Raw genomic sequence first — 9,544 nt, 5'->3', positions numbered from 1 at the left:
CCAAGATTAAACTGGCAAAAACCTTCCCATTTTTTATATTCTCTTAGCCTATGTTTTCTTTTACTTTTTTGACATTGTACTCCCATATAACCAAGTGTTTCATCTGCCAAGAAGACAATTCAGAGGTCCTTCGCTGTCCAGCAGAAACTAAACGGTATACAAAGGAAGCTGGTTATAAGGCAATATCCGATTTGATTGTGAGGTGTAGTAGTGTTGGGTGTTTACCAAGGACAATTAATATGTCAGGTCTGAATGAAGGTTGAGGTATTGAGGCAACATTGGTACGACATAAAACTCGGCTTCACGAATCATGTAGATTCCAGTTCAATAAAACAAAACTGCAAAGAGGAGAGAAAAGGAAGATATCACCAGAAAATAATGCTGATAGTTCTACAAAATTAATCTGTTAGAGTGTTCAAGAAAAATGTTTAGTGAATACAAAACCAATATGCTTTTTTGTGACATGCCTGCCCCACCTGGAAGATAATTTGTCTCTGTGCTCTTAAACTAAAAGACAAACCCCTGCTTGCTAAACTGAATGCAGGTGATCTTTGTTGCACAAGATGCCATGCACCATATTAATTGCCTCATATTATTATTATTATTATTTTTTTTATTTGGTTTGTTACAAACCTTTATAAAAGAGAACAAGAAAAGAATACAAAATACATATTTCATATTTCGTATTGCACGAAAACCACATAGAACATAGAAAACCATCCCAAAGATTTACAGACAACCATAGCAAGTCCAAAAGACTTTGTCCGTTATGATCAGACTCCTACAGTTAAGGACTTGGTCGAAAGTCCCAGTGCAATACTTTTTTCCCAAAAAAAAGTTAGGGCTATCGTTCACTTTCGGTCAGTTTCGTCGAAGAGAACTTGCCACCAGTCTTCCAGAGTTAAGGATGATCTTGCCTTAAAAAAGTTCCCTAAGTGATTTGACCGTTGAGTGTATAATGCAGGACACAACATTATCAGATGTTTAAGTGTTTCATCCGAACCATTACACAGTCTACATAGATCCGTTGAAGCGGCAGCATTCGCCCATAAGTTTATATGTTCTGCGGTCTGGAAAAGATTCAGACAAAGTTTCAAGCAAAGTTTCCTTCGATGTTGGTCTGGGAATTTGATTAGGTAGTTTTGAATTTCGTTGACGCTTCTTTTTTGCATTGGCACGCTTTTCATTAATCGATTTTTGAGGCTTTGTTCGCGTGTTAGAACCCTGTCCTGCATCCAAAGTTTTTTCTTGACATAATTAGGATTAGTTTGCAAGGTGATCAGATCCGTGCCAAGTTCCAATAGCATTTCTTTGGAGCGCTCAACCCACATTCAGAAAACAGACGAGGTCTTCATTTTGATTACTTGGTTCATTATCTCAAATTGTGGGCATAGCGATGCCATTGAAACTTTTCAATAGAGGTTAAGCGTTAGCCAGCAAGCTCTTGCATTGAGTGAAGTCAAGCTAAGCTCATATCTAATGCAAGCTGTTGGGGTGCAGTTCGGAAGGCAAAGGACATGTGACCAGAACACGTTTTCCAGACTGTTCCATGTCTCAGAGGGACATCCCAAGGCGCATTCTGTGCCATACATGAGAGCAGGAACAGTTTTTTGTTTGTAAAATGATAGTACTGGTAGAATTGAATATTTACCATATTTTTTATTAAGCCAAGCAGCTGGAATTGCCAATTTCCTACATTTCATTTTGATATTGTTAACCCAAGGAGCGTCATATATATTTGAGTTAAATACAGTTCCCAGGTATTTGATTTGTGATGTAGTTGCCAGCATTTTGTTACCCAAGTACCACTGAAATGTATGTCTGCTTTGAGCATTAGAACCCTGTAGCTTTTGTAGTACAATGATCTCGGATTTGATGGTATTTACAACCAGAGCATTTTCTTTCACATAGTTTTCGAGAGCATTTGAACTACATTGCAACCCAATTGGCGTAGAATCAACCAAAACAAGGTCATCAGCATAGATCATATGGCCAATATGGACGTCGTTAATTTTGTGGGGAAATGACACAGCTTGGCTTAGGCTCAATGCAATGTCAGACAAAATAGGTTGAAGATTATGGCGGCGAGGGGGCAGCCTTGTTTGACCCTACAAAAGGTTTGAATAGCAGATGAAAGCCTTCCCATCTTATCAAGTCTGATTCGTATGTTAGTGTTTGTGTGAAGGTCCTTGATGCTATCAAAAGCATGTGATAGATCTATGGATGCAATGTAGATTTTACCACCAGTTTGCAAGTTGTCCATTTTTAACACGTCACGTTGCAAGAGAGACGCATAGATCTTCCCCAAGACGTCTAGTAAAGCGATTGGACGGTATTGACTTGGGTCTGCACGGTTGCCCCTTTTGAAGATGGGCACAATGATTGTACTTTTCCATGAAGTTGGAGTTGTGGCAGTAGAAGCAATCTTCGTAAAGAGTTGATGACAAAATTCGGCCCACTCAACTGGATTTTGCTTCAAGGTGAAATTAGTCAAACCATCAGGACCAAGGGCTCTAGATGAACTTAAATTTGTGATGATTTCTAAGATATCTGGTTTCTCAAAAATTATGTCCCACTGGTTTAGATCGTGAAAGGGTAATTCAACAATTTCACCTTTTTTGCAATAAAGTTGTGTATAATGGTTTATCCAGTTTTCCTCAGATACCATATTTATGAGCAGTGCATCCCCAGGTGTACTCAAGTTGTTTATAATGCTTCAAAAGTCTCTGGTGTTTTTGTTTGCCAATTTGGATAACATGTCTTTTGCATCTTTTTGAAGGAGATGTGCTCTATGTGCTTTTAGACAGTTTTTGTAAGACTGTTTTCTTATTTTCTTTTGCACAAGGTAAACAGTGTTCGAAACTTTTGAACAATATCAAATCTCCATTCTCATCTAACGTTCACGTTTCAAAATATTCAGATCAAATGAGTGGGCTTGTTGAAAGGTTTGACGCCGGAGCCATTTATTAGTTTCCTTATATTGTTTTAAAAGGTGTTGATATTCAATTTGGTCAGGTTCTACTGAAAATGCTTCATTTAGTGACCGGACCTCTTTATTTTCAAGACGCAGACAAATTCTGTTAGATTCTACTGAGACTTTATGATCCCAGTATGCGCATGTTTTGTCAGCCGAGCTAATTGTCAATTTTAAGAGGTTATGGTCACTTTCATCTTTATCGATAACATTAAGAGATTGAACACGAACATGCAATTCGTCTGAAACTTATAAGTAGTCAAGGTTAGATTTCTGGTTGAGCCTTTTCCAGGTACTTTTTGCTGGAACGTCTCCTTTTGTACATCCATTCAGCATAGTCATTCCTCTTGAGAACATCTCAGCTGTCTAAGAGTGTGCATCTTTTACATTTGGTGTTTTACTGTCCGACGGCTCAAGTTAGACCTTTAAGCAGTCAATATTTAAATTGCCACATAACAAGATGTTAGGTGAAAGTTCCTTTTCATAGATAGTGTCGATAGTCATGGAAACATAATCAATGAATTTGATTGCACTAATGGCTTTATGTTGCCAATACACATTGATTATAAAAATTATATCATGGGGTTGTTTCACAGTGTGCTCTGATTTAACAGTGACCAATTTAATATAAGATGTTATGTTTATAGATTCTATAATTTTGTAGCCAGAGCTTTTTCTTATCATAGTCAGAAGACCGACAATGGGTCTTCCTATTTTTTTGAGGATGGCAGGGTTTATAGACATTTCGAATTCATCACACACAGGAGACTGGGCAAGCCATGTCTCCTATAAACACACAATGAACAACCCAGCAAGCCAAGAATATTGGAACAAATGACTGAATCCACGAGAGTTCCATGAAGCGTTGACCAGAAAGTTTTGAGTTTCAGAAGTTGGAGGTTAACTTTGGTGCGGCAATGCAAGTGATCTGGCTACCCAGTCCCATTCATTAGGTTTTGTCGAGTCCAAACCATTATTGCTCAAGATGTTACTAGTTTGTGAGGTAGATCTGTCACAAGAAAAATAATTTGGATTTGATCGCCCATTAAGGTTGTATTCAGGGGGTTCAAGGGCAGCTTAAAGGCCATTCTTGCTTTTTTCAGAGAGCCTGTTGATGATTGCAACATTTCAGGAACATTAGGCTCCGAAGGAACCCATTTATGTTGAAAAGAAGTAGAGGGAACTATCGTCTTAAACACTGGAGGATCTTCTGATGAATGCATATGCTTGCTGTTTGACATTGTCTCATCTCGTAGGTCGAAACCCATTGACAGTAGGACAGAAGCAGATTCTAAAAGGATGTTACGTACGATCCCAGAGTCGATGTGTAATTGCACACCATCATTTTGGGGTTCCTTATAGAATTCCACAGTTCTGATGTCCGCCGTTTCAATTGTACGAAGGGTTGGAACATAATGGAGTAAACGCAGCACATTGTTCTGATTCAGTGTAAAACCATCATTGGTAGACCAAATACGTTCCAGTATGAGCTGGTATTTTGAGGTCTGTTTCTTGAGTATTGACGGCTTTGTTTTATTCTTTGCAAAATGCACATGCTTGGTGATATTATCGTTAGTTAATAGGTTTGAGACATAGTCTGACCTATTGCTGTTTACAAGAGGACTGAAAGAAGTAGAGTTCATGGATGCATTGGAAATTTTGTTAGAATGCTTAGATCCTCGGTCAGGCAATATATCAGAGTCGATAACGTGCAGATTTTTCCACCTTTCACCTAAAGTGAGTACTTTTGGACTTTCTTGTATTATATTTGTTGCCTCAGGAATGTCCTTTGTGCACACAATAACACATTGGCGTGAGCTCTGTTTAGGCCCTATACAAGGGACATTGTGAGACGGACTCCCGCCCAGTGCACTGGTAACAATGTATTTTGGGCAGTTGCCATGGTTACTTTACGGATTGGTCCGGTTCCTCTTCATAATCATAGGTTGAAAGGTCCAGAAGGTTTTCTGTGGATTCGGGAGGATCGATGTTTATCGTTTCAACTGCAGGACAAAGAACATTTCTTTTTCTGCACAGTCAAATCCACAGTTTTCCCGGTATCCAATGGCTTCAAATTTAAGGTGAAACTTACGGTTTTCAAATTTTGCAAGAATTTACGAGAGCCATTCATGGAGCGAGGCTTCCTTTTGGTTACATTCTTTGGTTTTTTCTGTTGATTGACTTTGGCATTCAATTGTTTTGTATTTGATTTGATCTTGGTGTTAAATATAGAGAACAGCGCTTCTTCAGGATCCAAAATGTCAGTGGCCTCAGGAGCTATTCCACAAGTTGCAGGCTCCTGGCCATCAGTAGCATCAAGGATTGTTTTGGAAGTGGTAGGCTCCTGCGCATCAAAGTTGGCTCCATTATCTTTCTGTTTGAGGCTTTGTAAGGCAGTAGAGAAGGAGCAAATCTTGCTTGCTGTTTCGAGGCCTTCAACTACACAAGTCATGTCAGCAGGAAAAGACAAGATATCTTCAGTACTAGACGGCACGCCAGGTATAGGTGCATCCATGTCTGGTTCCTTGCTGCAGCTTGGCGGATTCAGGGGAGCCCTAATAGGGCTACATATCCTGGTAGATGAATCTTCGGCCAACAGGTATGCGTTAGATTTCTGAGTTTGTTGTTGTAGGATTCCTAAGGCCTGTTTGGCGACTTCAGCAAGCAGTTTTTTTTCATCCGAGTCCTTTAACCGTTGCTCATTAGAGATAAAGGTACAAAAGTGAAATTTTTCCGTCGATTTACTCAGTGATTGCTTAGACATGATACTTTCATGCTCAAAGGCACTCATCTTTATGTTTAAGAGTGCTACTAGAATTGTCAAATCTTTCACGCCATCGTTGACTTGTTCGTATAGTTTTAGAAATGGCGATATTGTCATTGACATAGAGGACATCAGAATAGGCAGCAGCTCTTGTGCTGTTTTATTCATAATTTGTTCAACGTCCTGATCACGACATGGTCTGGGAACTGTTTTCAAATATGTTCGTCGGATTTTAGGAAATTTGCGTTCCATGATTGAGGATTCCGAAGAATCATCGTCAGATGAACAATCAGACACTTGATTCCAAGCATTGTGATCAACTGGTGTTGTAGGTGGTACAGCACTGTTCCTAATGCTTATATGGGCGGTTTGTTGCCGATTTTTAAAGAAAGGAAAAATCAGATGGAAAAGATTTTTCGGAGTTGGCATGGACATTAGAAAGTCTAGATCGGACATTCTCGGTATTTAAATCACGTACTGAGGCCAATAATAGAGCTGCATTTTGTTTAGAATTAGAGCAGGCAGTGTTAATTTTCTCCAAATCAAACAAGAGTTTATTGATAATTTCAATGGAGTTGTGCCTGGTTAGAGACAGAGGAGTCTTTTTTGGGGAAGCTTCTTCCACATTTATAGGAATTTGGTTCATAAAGTCATCAGTGGAAGGAGAAGGAGGCCGTGGCAAGGTGACAGCTGAGGGAAAAGCAAGAAGCAAGCCACCAGCTGTATTCGACTTTGAAGCAACGGCCAAATCTCCTTCAGATAGAGCAGGCAGGAGAGGAGCAGTCAGTGGCAAGGCAGATGTAGAGGCCACCACATAACCAGAACCTCTCTGGTGACAGGGGGGCTGTTGTAGAGGGATACACAAAACTGCCACCACCTGCTGATCAGGACATGATAACAATGCAGAAGCAGCGCGAGCCAGTACATCTAGGCACTTCACAGAGCGCATAATAGGCACAGCGCTTGAGATTGCATCAAGTGACGATAACAGGCATTTTGTGTGCAAACATGACTGGTTCGCCACGGGCTCATCATGGAGTAAAAGGTTTCTTTCAGCGAAAAAAACATGCAGGGGTGAAATATTGCCGCCATTCGTGCTCACCTGCATATCACCGGCTGAGTTAGTCATTTTACAATTGTCACAGTGTGCAGACGAATTTTCATCATGAACGAAGGCAGAAACCAAGGCAGATGAACTTACATGGGTGGAACGTGCCAGGCAAAGTTACGTAAGGAGGCGGTCTTTTCCTTCAATTTCACGGAACAGTTGCAAACGTGTTAATGTATGTGACAAAGTCCTCTCTTTGCGGCGAACACCCGCAAAAGCAACACGTGCAGTAGGTGATTCGCCAGGAGGGGGCATGATTATTTTTGTAATGGGGAACGCCACCACAGGGCTCCACAGAGCTCCAAAGACTCCAAGTCTCTATGTGACTCCGGGTCCGCTCCGCGGAGATTCAGGAGCCTTGAAGCAATGGCACAGCAGGTAGCTCTGCCCGCAAAAAACAGAGATAGTAGAAACGCTGCAGTAATTCAGGGTCATGGCTCGGTAACGCTCCAAGACTCTACGTCCGCCCTGCGGAGAGTCAGGAGTCTTGAAGCAACGGCACAGTAGGTAGCTCTGCCACCAACAACGGAGATAGTAGAAACACTGCAGCAATTCAGGGTCCTCGCTTGGTAATGCTCCAAGACTCTACATGACTCTGTGTCCGCTACGTGGAGAGTCAGGAGTCTTGAAGTTACGGCACAGCAAGTAGCTCTGCCCCCAACAACAGAGATAGTAGAAACACTGCAGCAATTCAGGGTCCTCGCTCGGTGACGCTCCAAGACTCTACGTGACTCTGCCCGCTCCGTGGAGAGTCAGGAGTCTTGAAGCAACGGCACAGCAGGTAGCTCCAACCCCAACAACGGAGATAGTAGAAACACTGCAGTAATTCAGGGTCCTCGCTCGGTAACACTCCAAGACTCTACGTGACTCTAAGACAACACAAGAAACTGAGATGGACCAAATTAATCATGGTATTGCAATTGTAGAATTTATATCATATATCGAAGATACTTGAACATAAAATTAAATTGCATCCATATTTAAAGTTATTGACCCATGCAATCTGTACAGCATGTGGGTGAAACAACTTGGCAGTAATCTTTCAGGTACCACACCTTTGCTACTGGTTCTATTCAATCCGCCCTCAAGCACTCCCTTGTGCTCCCCCACTTTAAGAAACCATCAGCAGACCCTTCCTGTCCAGCCAACTATCGCCCCATCTCCATCATCCCTTTCCTGGGGAAACTGCTTGAGAAGTTGGTCCTGCCCCAACTTAACTCTCACACTGAACTTGGCGGTCTCCATGACCATCAATCTGGATTCCGAGCATCCTGAGGCACGAAAACTACTCTTATGAACAACCGTGAAGAGCTGCTTGCATCCCTTGATTCCAACTCCCCTGCTGTCCTCATCCTTCTTGATCTCTCCTCTGCATTTGACAGGGTCAATCACTCCATTCTCATAAAAAGGCTCCATGACACTCTTTGTATCTCTGAGCGGGCACTGGACTGGCTGACCTACTTCCTAACGGACTGCTCATCGCAAGTCATCCTGGGCACCTTCTCCTTGACTACTTTCTTCTCATCCTGTGGCGTCCCCCAGGGCTCTATTCTCTTGCCTTGGCTCTTCAACATCTACCTCACTCAGCTGGCATGCCTCATCTGCTCCTTGTCCCCCAACTTCCAGTGCTATGCTCCACAACACTTTTTAAAACTTCCTGCGGACGCCCGTGCAACTTCCATCCTCCCTGACTGCCTCTCTGCCATCCAGGCGTGGTGCATTTCCAATGATCTCTGCCTCAATGGCGGCAAAACAGACATCCTTCCTACTGGGACCGCTGCACCATACTTCTTCCCTTCACTCTGGCCTTCTTCCATGGGCTTTCCCCCTGCTCCCTCTTCTGAAGCCAGACACCTGTGAGTCATCTTCAACTCCTCTCTCTCCTTCTTCCCTCACACTCAGGACATTGCCAAGAAATCTCACTTTCTTTCCGCTGTTACTTCTCAAAGGAATTCTACCTTTTCTCACTTTCCACCAGAGACTCAATGTTACATAGGCTCTGGTTCTCTCTGGGCTTGACTGTTGGAATAGCCTCCTCCTGAACCTATCTTTGTCCACTCTGCAATCCCTCCAACTAATCCAGAATAGGACAGCAAGACTTAATATTGGCCTCAAGCCCAGGGACTGCATCTCTCCTGCCCTACAAAGTCTGCATTGGCTCCCTGTTGCTGCACAGATAACATTCAAATCCCTCTATATCATCCACAAGGCTGTTTGAGGCCAGGGACCAAACTATCTGCAACTCCTCATTTCTAAATATTCCCCCTCTAGATTTCTGCGCTCCTCTGGCACCAATTCCTTGTGTGTAAAGCAGTTCGCTAAACAGAGGGCATGTGGTCGATCGCTTTCCTCAGCTGGCTCCCTTCTTTGGCACATCCTCCCCCTCTCCATTTGACTAGAGCAGAACCTTCTTAAATTCCGGGAGACCCTCAAGACCTTCCACTTTACCTCTTCTTTCCCTCCCTCTCTCCCCTGCTAATCCCACAGTAGCTTAATTTGTGTGCAGGGCCATTATGCATCCTCAGGGCCCTGACCTCCCACATCATAACATCCCAGCTGCTGTCTATCCTCAACACTTGCCTCGGCCCCCCCTCCACCCTTGGAGGCTTGCACTTACCTTTCATTGCACTTCACCTGCAGCTCACCCACGAGCACCACAGAACCTATCCCATTCCCTCTCTCTTCTGCACGTGCAAGC

This window comes from Ambystoma mexicanum, chromosome 4q (assembly GCF_040938575.1).
Source record: "Ambystoma mexicanum isolate Mex_15411 chromosome 4q, UKY_AmexF1_1, whole genome shotgun sequence".
Taxonomy (NCBI): domain Eukaryota; kingdom Metazoa; phylum Chordata; class Amphibia; order Caudata; family Ambystomatidae; genus Ambystoma; species Ambystoma mexicanum.
The sequence above is the reverse complement of the archived record's forward strand: the minus strand, read 5'-3'. Positions refer to the sequence as shown.